Source organism: Sebastes fasciatus, chromosome 17 (genome assembly GCF_043250625.1).
Source record: "Sebastes fasciatus isolate fSebFas1 chromosome 17, fSebFas1.pri, whole genome shotgun sequence".
Classification (NCBI taxonomy): domain Eukaryota; kingdom Metazoa; phylum Chordata; class Actinopteri; order Perciformes; family Sebastidae; genus Sebastes; species Sebastes fasciatus.
The window spans coordinates 30,534,372-30,544,005 of NC_133811.1; the positions used below are offsets into that span (position 1 = coordinate 30,534,372).

The window sequence follows — 9,634 nt, forward strand, 5'->3', positions numbered from 1 at the left end:
GAACTGGACTGATGTGATCCACTGTCTTGGTCTTAGTGAGGACTCTAGCAGCAGCGTTCTGAATCAGCTGCAGCTGTCTGATGGATATTTTAGGAAGACCAGTAAAGACGCCGTTACAGTCGTCAAGTCGACTGAAGATAAATGCATGGACTAGTTTTTCTAAATCCTGCTGAGACATCAGTCCTCTAATTCTTGCTCTATTCTTCAGGTGATAGAAGGCTGTCTTTGTAATTGTCTTAATGTGGCTGTTAAAACTCAGGTCAGAGTCCATGACTACACCAAGAGGTCTGGCTTAGGGGGTCACGTGATGCGGTCATCGTGAGGAGTCGTTTTTCGCCGACCTCCCGTCACCACCAGATACAATTTACAATTTAAAGTTACTTTTTGACCCAGGCTGGACTTTCTAAAGGTGGCTATCTATGTATGAACATGTCCGCTTCTGATCCAAACCAAGTCCAACGTGATGCCGGGGCTAGAACTCGCTCAGAGCTGAAGAAACTCCAGACCACTAGCATGGACGCTACAGCTAACGTTAGCCAGCATGGCGCCGCCACCTGCGAGGAGGAGGGCGTGGCTACTCTCCTCGCGCAGGACGTCACACAGAGAACCAGCGCCTTAATGGATCAGAAGTTTACCGAACTGCATCTGACTCTGGAAGGATTTAACAACCGCATCGAAGGCAACACCAAGCGCTTAACGGAGGCTGAGTCACGTATCTCAGATGCTGAAGACTTCTGACTTCATTGTCTAACAAGATCACGGCTCTAGAAAAGGAAGTGGATACTCTCTCACAACGAGCCGAGGACAGCGAAACCCGCAGCCGCAGGGAGAACATCAGGATTATCGGTCTGAAGGAAGGCACGGAGGGACAACAACCAACTTCATGGCTCCCCAAACTACTGGGTTTGCAAACCAAACGAGGGACGATTCAAATCGACAGAGCGCACAGATCCCTCGGCCCTCAGAAGGAAAAGCATACAAGACCGGTGATCATCAAGCTGCACAATGTCTGCGACAAACAGAGGGTCATGGCTGCAGTCAAGGAAAAAGAGAAGCTTCTGTACAACGGGAACCAAATCTACATTCACCAGGTCCTCTCGGTCCAGGTGAGGCAGACCCGACGGGAGTTCAATGATGTCTGCCAGCGTCTCATCATGCGAGGGATACGCTTCCAGATGCGCTTTCCAGCCAGCCTGTGCTTTTCGTACAACAACCAGGACTACACGTCCAAGTGTCCACGCAAGGCTTGGGAGTTTGTGAAGGTCTGGGACAAATGAAAAACTTGGTCAGGTACCACTCCGTCTCTTTCCCTGCTCTCTGTGGGATGGGGACATGAAGGCATATGTTGAACTAGTTTAGGGCGACTCAGCGGTCTCTGGTACATATTCTAAACTTCATACACCCGAACATTATACACGTTTCCTATACATCCATGAGCGCACACACACATTCACATTAGCTGGTTGTAGAACCCTGCATTACGCACATGCACACAATTACGCACGTAAATAGTCCCGTAGGCTACAGCCGAGCGCGCGCTCTGGCAGATACAGACACTCTTTATAATACACCCAGCTCTCACGTGTTATTTATATTCTGTTTTGAGAAAATAACGGGGTCAATACTTTGTTTTAAAACGGTCATTGCATTTCTTTTGTGTGTGAATAATTTAATGGACTGGATGAAGTCAAGGCTGACCTCAGTTTATTAAGATCTTGGCCCTTGATAACGTCTTCTTCAGTTCATGTGGTGTTTCTGCCATACATAATCTCTCCTTTTGACAACTGCCTGTTCTTTTTGAGTTGCATAATTAAGAGCTTTAAAATGCTGAGTCGCCCACCACCTTTTATCTTTATCTTTTCTTTTTATCGCCACACTAATAAGTTGTTGCCTCTAATGATTTTTTTTTTTTTGTGTAACACTGGAATGAGTAATAATTAGTATAGCCCTATACTGTTGGACAACTGTACTTTTCAAGGTGGTAGGTGGCGGGAGGGTGACAGAAGCTGATCTGGATCTTTAGGGGTAAGTTATGGGATCTAGATTTCTCTCCTGGTTTGGTGGAATGTTACTTCTCAGCTTCACGCACACAAATGTGTTCACCATTTGTGATTTGTGTTGTGTTTTCTTTGGGAAAGTGTTCGATAGGCTCCAGCTGTCAGGCTTTGTTTTTGAGGGTAATGTTTTGTGTTTTATTTTTTGTTATCCTGTTCCATTGTTTTCAGTTTTCTCATGTAATAAGATGTCCTCTCTCTCATGTAAGACTAGATCTTATCAGACCTCTCATCTTAGTTTGGGTTTTGTAAACCCATTTGCAAATATGCTTCCACCCATTTACCTTGTTAGTGGTTGTACTTATGAGTGATCTCAAAATTACCTCGCTAAATGTTAAAGGTTTAAACCATGTCGTCAAGCGCCAAAAGATTCTTACTTTACTAAAAAAGGAGAAGTGCCACATCGCCTTCTTACAGGAAACCCACCTGTCCGATCTGGAACATATTAAATTACGTAGAAATTGGGTTGGGCAAGTTTTTTATTCCTCCTTTAAATCCAACAGTCGAGGTGTGGCTATTCTCTTACATCGCAGCCTTCCTTTTACATTGGATAGAACAGTAACCGATAAAGAAGGGCGTTATGTGCTTATTTCCGGATACATCTATGGAGAGCACATTTTACTGGGTTGCATTTACGCCCCCAATATATATGAATCTACCTTTTTTCCCAAACTTCTGGCAGACATGTCTGACTTTTCTACCTCCTTTACTTTGATAGGTGGTGACTTTAATTGTACCCCTGACTCTACTGTCGATCAATCTCCTCCTAGGCCTATTCCTTCTCGCAAAAGTCTTAAACTGACTGAATTTTGTACTGACTTGGACTTGAATGATGCATGGAGAGTTCTTAACCCAACAGGCCGGGACTATACCTTCTTCTCTAAGCCTCACCAGTCCTTCTCTAGAATTGATTTTTTCCTTTCTTCCAGGACACTCTTAGATAGAATTAAAGACTGTATTATAGGAAGTCAGACTATATCTGACCACGCCCCTATCAGCGTAACCATTGGTCCCCCGTATAAAGACCCCTCTTGTAGACACTGGCGCCTGAGCCCTTCCTTATTAAGCAGCCCACCCTTTGTTGATTTTCTTAGTAAAGAACTTAAACAATTCCTTGCTGAGAATAAATCACCTGAAGTGAGTTCTACTACTTTGTGGGAGGCGGCTAAGGCTTACCTTCGTGGGGCTATCATATCCTACACATCAGCACAAAAGAAAAAGGCTCTCAAAACCCAGTTAGAGTTGGAGAAGAAAATTAAGGAGTTGGAGGGAGAATTTAAAAGTTCTCCATTCAGGTCCATTGGGGAACAGTTGGATGCTACGCGTTCTGCTTTAAATCAACTGTTAACAAAGAATGCAGAGTCTTCAATATTTTTTGCAAAACATAGGCTCTATGAATCAGGTAATAAACCAGGTCGCCTGCTGGCCCGTCTGGCCAAGGGGGGGAGCGGTTCAACCTCAATATCGGCGCTCCAAGACACCAATGGAGTTAGATGTCACAAATCTACTGAAATAAATAAAATTATGAAGGTCTTTTATCAGAAATTATATTCATCAGATGGTCTCACCTCTGAGGAGACAAGGGGAAGATTCCTTGACAAAATAAAATTACCAACTCTCTCAGATGACCAAAAGGAAGGCTTATGCAAACCAATCACAGAGGAGGAGGTTCTGGAAACTATTCGGGTACTTAAAGGAGGGAAGGCGGCAGGGCCTGATGGGTACTGCCCAGAATTTTATAAAAAACTAGGGAATATCATAGTAAGCCCTCTTACAGACATGTATAGAGATTCTTTTGAAAATGGCTGCCTCCCCTCAACTCTTAATCTAGCTAATATCTCCCTTATTCTGAAGAAGGGCAAACCCCCCGACCTATGTGGCTCCTATAGGCCTATTAGCCTTATCCCGGTAGAAAATAAGTTGCTTACCAAACTACTTGCTAGGAGGTTAGAATTGCTTCTGCCCTGTATTATTAATCCTGACCAGACGGGTTTTGTTCACGGGCGCTACTCACATACAAACATTAGACGGCTGTTGAATATTATCCAATTTACTAACCATTTTAAAAAGAAGGCCCTCGCCATTTCTTTAGATGCCGAAAAGGCGTTCGATAGAGTTGAGTGGCACTATCTATATGACGTCCTTGAGAGGTTTGGTTTGGGGGGGGATTTCCTTAAGTGGATCCAAACTATTTACCACTCCCCCACGGCCTGTATTATAACTAATGGTCTGCGCTCGGGCTCCTTCCCTTTGGAAAGGTCCACACGCCAGGGCTGCCCTCTAAGCCCTCTGCTCTTCGCCATCGCTCTCGAGCCGTTGGCAGAAGCCATTAGATGCCATGGAGATGTGACGGGTATAGCTGTCGAGGGTACCACTCACAAAATTGCGTTATATGCTGACGACATCCTTTTATTCCTTACCTCTCCTGAAACTTCTGTTCCCACCATCCTAGCAATAATAAACGAATTTAGCTATATCTCAGGCTACAAGATAAACTTTAGCAAATCCGAGGCTATGCCCCTGGGCAGCTTCAGTGATACCAGCATGTTAGTAAATTTCCCTTTCAAGTGGTCCACTGCTGGTTTCACGTACCTAGGTCTAAAAATATCGCCAGATAACCACGACTTATGGAAATTTAACTTTGCCCCTGTACTTAATACAGTGAAACAAGATCTGATTCGGTGGCATGATCTTCCGCTTTCACTTATTGGTCGTGTTAGCCTGATAAAGATGAACGTACTCCCTCGACTTCTATACCCTCTACAAATGTTGCCACTGCGCATCTCCAAAAAAGTTAACAAAGACTTGGAGAGATCCTTTTCAAAATGTATTTGGCACGGTAAAAGGCCGAGACAAAAGTTTAGTTCTCTGCAGTTGCCCAAAGAAAAAGGTGGTTTAGCGGTACCCAACATGCTCTTTTACAACTGGGCCTGTCACATTCGTACTCTTTGGACTTGGTTACACTCATATCTTAGGCTCGAAACTTGTGTAGACTCTTGGGCGTGCTCCCCTGAGTCCCTGTGGAGTTTGGTGACATGTGGACTGGAAAAAATTAAAATGAACATTAAGAATAACCCTTTAATTATCAACTCTATTAAAGTGTGGCGGGAGATCTCCGATTACATGGATAGACGAGGTGTCAAATCCATGCTGTCTCCCATCTGTAATAATCAGGAATTTTTACCAGGCTTGAGGCTTTCTTTATTCCACTCATGGCGTGACAAAGGGATTCATGTGATAGGGGACATGTTTGAGGTTAATACCTTGATGTCCTTTCAGCAGCTTCAAGACAAATTTAATCTCCCTAAAGATCACTTTTTTGCATATTTACAATTAAGGCATTTTGTTAATACACTTGTAAAGCCTACAGAGGACATTTCCATCTATAGTGAGGCAGAAAAGTTTATCCGTGAGCAGAAGGGTTTTAAGCACGGAATATCCCGTTTCTATTCTGTACTTTACTCTCAGGATAAATATGACACGACCAAATTATCACGCAAATGGGAGGGTGACCTGGGTAATGACTACAATGAGGAAGACTGGCGGGAAGCAGTGCACCTGGTGCAATCAACCTTCACTTGCAACAGGCTTGCGGAGATTCAATATAAAATATTACATAGGCTCCATATAGTCCCTGTTACCCTCCACAAAATATCTCGAACCATCTCTCCCATTTGCGGTAAGTGTAACACAGACCTTGGGTCCCATTACCATTACTTTTGGGGGTGCAATCGGATTGCTAGATACTGGAATCACGTAGCCCGAGAACTGAGCGGGATCTTTAAGACTACAATAAGAAAGGATCCAGGGTTATTTTTACTGGGTTTGCCCTCTAAAGTAGTTTCTCTCTCGAGAAATCAGTACAAATTGCTGGACAAACTTCTGCTCCTTGCTCGTAAATGCATCCTGCTAAAATGGGTGAAAGACACTCCACCCACAGTGACTTTCTGGTACAGGGAGATCTTCAACGTACTGCCACATGAAAGGATGAGTGCAGTCCTTAGGGGTGTTGAGGGCTCATTTATTAAGATCTGGAACCCTGTCCTGGACTATATACCATCAGAGCTCAAACACACTCTGTTGAAGGGCCAATACCCTTCAGGGTGGAAGCAAATTATGCCTAGTGCCACGTAAAACATAAAATATATTTCTAGGATCACCGTTTACCATTCATGAGAGTCTGAGGACAATATACTTTACTCTATGAGATACTATCTGCCATTCTTATTGTCTTCTTTTTTTCTTTCTTTTTTTTTATGTATTTATTTTTATGTATGGGTATGTAGGTATATGTGTATGTAAATGGTAAATGGACTTGGACTTATATAGCGCTTTTCTAGTCTTCCGACCACTCAAAGCGCTTTATGTGTATGTATATGTAGGTATGTATGTGTATATATGTATATATATATATATATTTATTTTACGGTCAGTTTAACCACTGTTATTTTATGTAAAATGTCCCTTTTCACCCATTTTTATAATTCATTTATTTTTATTTATTGGTTTTGGGGGGGGGTGGGGGGTCTGACTGTATAGAATAACTGTTGAACATAACATTGCTGTGAGCCTTCTGTTCTGAAAATAATAAAAATATGTTGAAAAAAAAACAAAGCAGCGAGTGTTTCCCAAATTGAAAGGACTTAATAAAGGCAACACAAGAAGCGAAAAAAAAAAAAAAAAAAAAGAGTTCTGGCTTGGTCCGAGCTTTTTAACATTAACTGAAGGCAGAACTGAAACTTTTTAACTGAAGGGAGGATTTTACTTTTCACATGACAAGAAAACAAATGAGATGATTTAGTTTGACCACCTTTTACATTCTCTCTCTCTCTCGTGTGGTTTTCTGCTTTCTCTAATAAGAAAGGTCTTAACATGTTATTTGTATGTATATATATAAATACAGTATATACTGTATATATACGGTATATATTCTTTTATTGATAGACTTGGCAGATCCACTCCACTCAGCTATTCTTCCGGCTGCACGCTGCACTGGTTTTCCCCTGTTAAAACCTGTTGCACTGAAATCTGCCCGGCAACTGATGACATTACAACAGTCAGGAAATTCTGTGGCTCCTCAGTATCTTTCTATCTAGATGCAATGTGCTGTAGGTTATACTGTACCTACAGTAATAAATACCCCAAATACATACTTTATGTCATTAATATAGCTGTGACAACAACATTTTGTGCAGCCTTTGGTTTTTAATATATATATATATTTTTAAAGTCATATCATTAACTGCTAGCCCTCTGTGACCTCCAAAGGTTAACTTCACAAACAGATCCTCATAGATGATTTACCTTTTTCCATTAACACTTATATACCTCCACGGGTAAAACCTGTGTGTCTGAGTTCTGCACGGAAACAGATGAGCTATTTTGTCAAAATGTATATTTGTTCGTGTTGCATTACCTACCTGTATTATACTTTAAACTATAATAAACCATATTTAAATATACTAAAGTACTATTAAGTGATATAACACAGTTCAGTATACATATGGATATGTTAGTAGGATACTGTAACATCTGTTGATCTGTTTTGACACATTAATATATTGTAATGTTAGCTGATCTTCTAAAGGGTGGTGGGATGTTTGAAGCTTCTCAGCACACTGATAGAAATGTTCTTGTAAATATTTCCTGCTAGTATTTTTGGGACAAGAGACGATTTCTCTCTTAGTTTTATAAACGTAAAGAAATTGAACAGCGATGCTCAAAATCCCGTCTTGTGTTGGGTTAAGTAGATGAACGTTGAATGAAGTTGCTCTGCTGTTTCACTCCTTTTGTACTGTTTTGCTTTTCAATAAAATCCCCAATATTCCAAAGTTCTGTCTTTTTGTGATTCCATATATATGCTCACACATCTGTGACTGTAGCTACAATAACATGAATATTGTAGCTACATTTTGTTTTTTTTACAGCTGTTGGGACTCAAGTCCTGAAGTCCTTAACTCCGCCCATGGACTCAATGTTAACAGTAACCATTGGCAACTGTAACCCATGACCCCGTGACGTCACCAGGGTCCTTCAGGTTTCACATCCTAAGTGTGAAAACTTACTTTCTTTTGTTTTTTGTTCTCCCTCTTTCTCTCCACCTCTGCAGCTGCAGAAGCAGCTCACTTCACCTCAGCTCTCAGCGATGGCCTGCTAACAGCAGACATAGCTTACAGAACTCTTCTAAAGGTAGAGGACGCGTGAACCTGCCTGAAATATTCCTGCTCAACTCAGTTTGCACTGCTAACCCAGAGTAAACTAGTTTAGTGCCAGAGACTAGGACTACGCCCTGGGATGCTGCTGTGTCTCTGTGTGCTGTCATGTCATGTACAGCACTTGTAAACTCTGTAATGGTGTAGAGATGATCTCCAATCTGTGCAGCTGTTCTTATTGACAACAAGCTGCTTTTATGTGGTGAAAATGACACCAGTCAGACATTGTGTGTGAATAAAATAATAAAGATGAGAATAATTGTTTTATCTGGAGTTGTAAAAAAGTGTTTATTTGAATTCATGGCTCCTATTTATTAGTCAGTTTAACTTTGAGATGTTCTATCATTACAATCAGTGAGTGTGGTGGATTATTGAGGCCATTACTGTATAGAGAGCAACATCAACCATTTTTACTACAACTTGTACAGATTAGAGTTTTATTCATGAATAACGTGTTTCTGAAAAACAGTTCATATTTATCTGTTTATTTATTGTTTGTTGGAGGTTGATTCAGAACAATTTCACAACATAAAAGGATTTTTACCTCAATTCAGTTTTGTTAAAGGTGTTTTTAAGTTTCAGGGAGCAGTGAGGCTGTTCATTAATACTAAAGACATTCTAGATGGATTTGATTTATTTATTTATTTTTGTATCTATTTATTTATCTATTTATTGTTATTTTTGTATTATTATTATTATTATTATTATTATTATTATTATTATTATTATTATTATGTATTATTATTAATTTGATGAATACATACATGAATATTTATTTATTATCATTATTATAATTATAATTATAATTATTATTAATGTTATTATTATTATTATTATTATTGTTATTATTATTATTGTTATTAATTTGATGAGTACATGTGATCAGAGTGATGGATCTTCATGATGTTTTGACACCAACAGAAAGTCAGGTAACATCATCAGGTGGTTTCTCATGAGGAGTTCAAAGGCAGATACATGAACCGTCCACAGGGGGCGCTGTCACACTGCTGACTTCTCTGTAAAGATAAACTCAGTGATAAACTCAGGTATTGATCAGCAGTGATAAACTCAGGTATTGATCAGCAGTGATAAACTCAGGTATTGATCAGCAGTGATAAACTCAGGTATTGATCAGCAGTGATAAACTCAGGTATTGATCAGCAGTGAGCAGGAAGAGTTTTTGTCAACTAGAGTTTATATCACAAACAATATAAATACAACATTGTCTGGATAAAAGTTGTGACACATATTGATTTGTCTGTGTAATAATTATATATATATCAATACTGTAATAATCCTGATTAAAATTGACTCAGCTGAAGAAGTGAGAACAAAAGATCAGAGTTTTCTTATTAAACCTAAATCCTG

General features: G+C 40.2%; 1 long non-coding RNA gene across 1 annotated transcript; it reads left to right on the forward strand.

Moving 5' to 3' along the window:
- Positions 1-7,620: 7,620 nt before the first annotated feature.
- Positions 7,621-7,885, forward strand: LOC141754429 (uncharacterized). The gene is made up of 2 exons (XR_012590643.1): positions 7,621-7,683; positions 7,757-7,885. It is a non-coding gene; the product is annotated as an uncharacterized LOC141754429 (long non-coding RNA).
- The last annotated feature ends 1,749 nt before the right edge of the window (positions 7,886-9,634 follow it).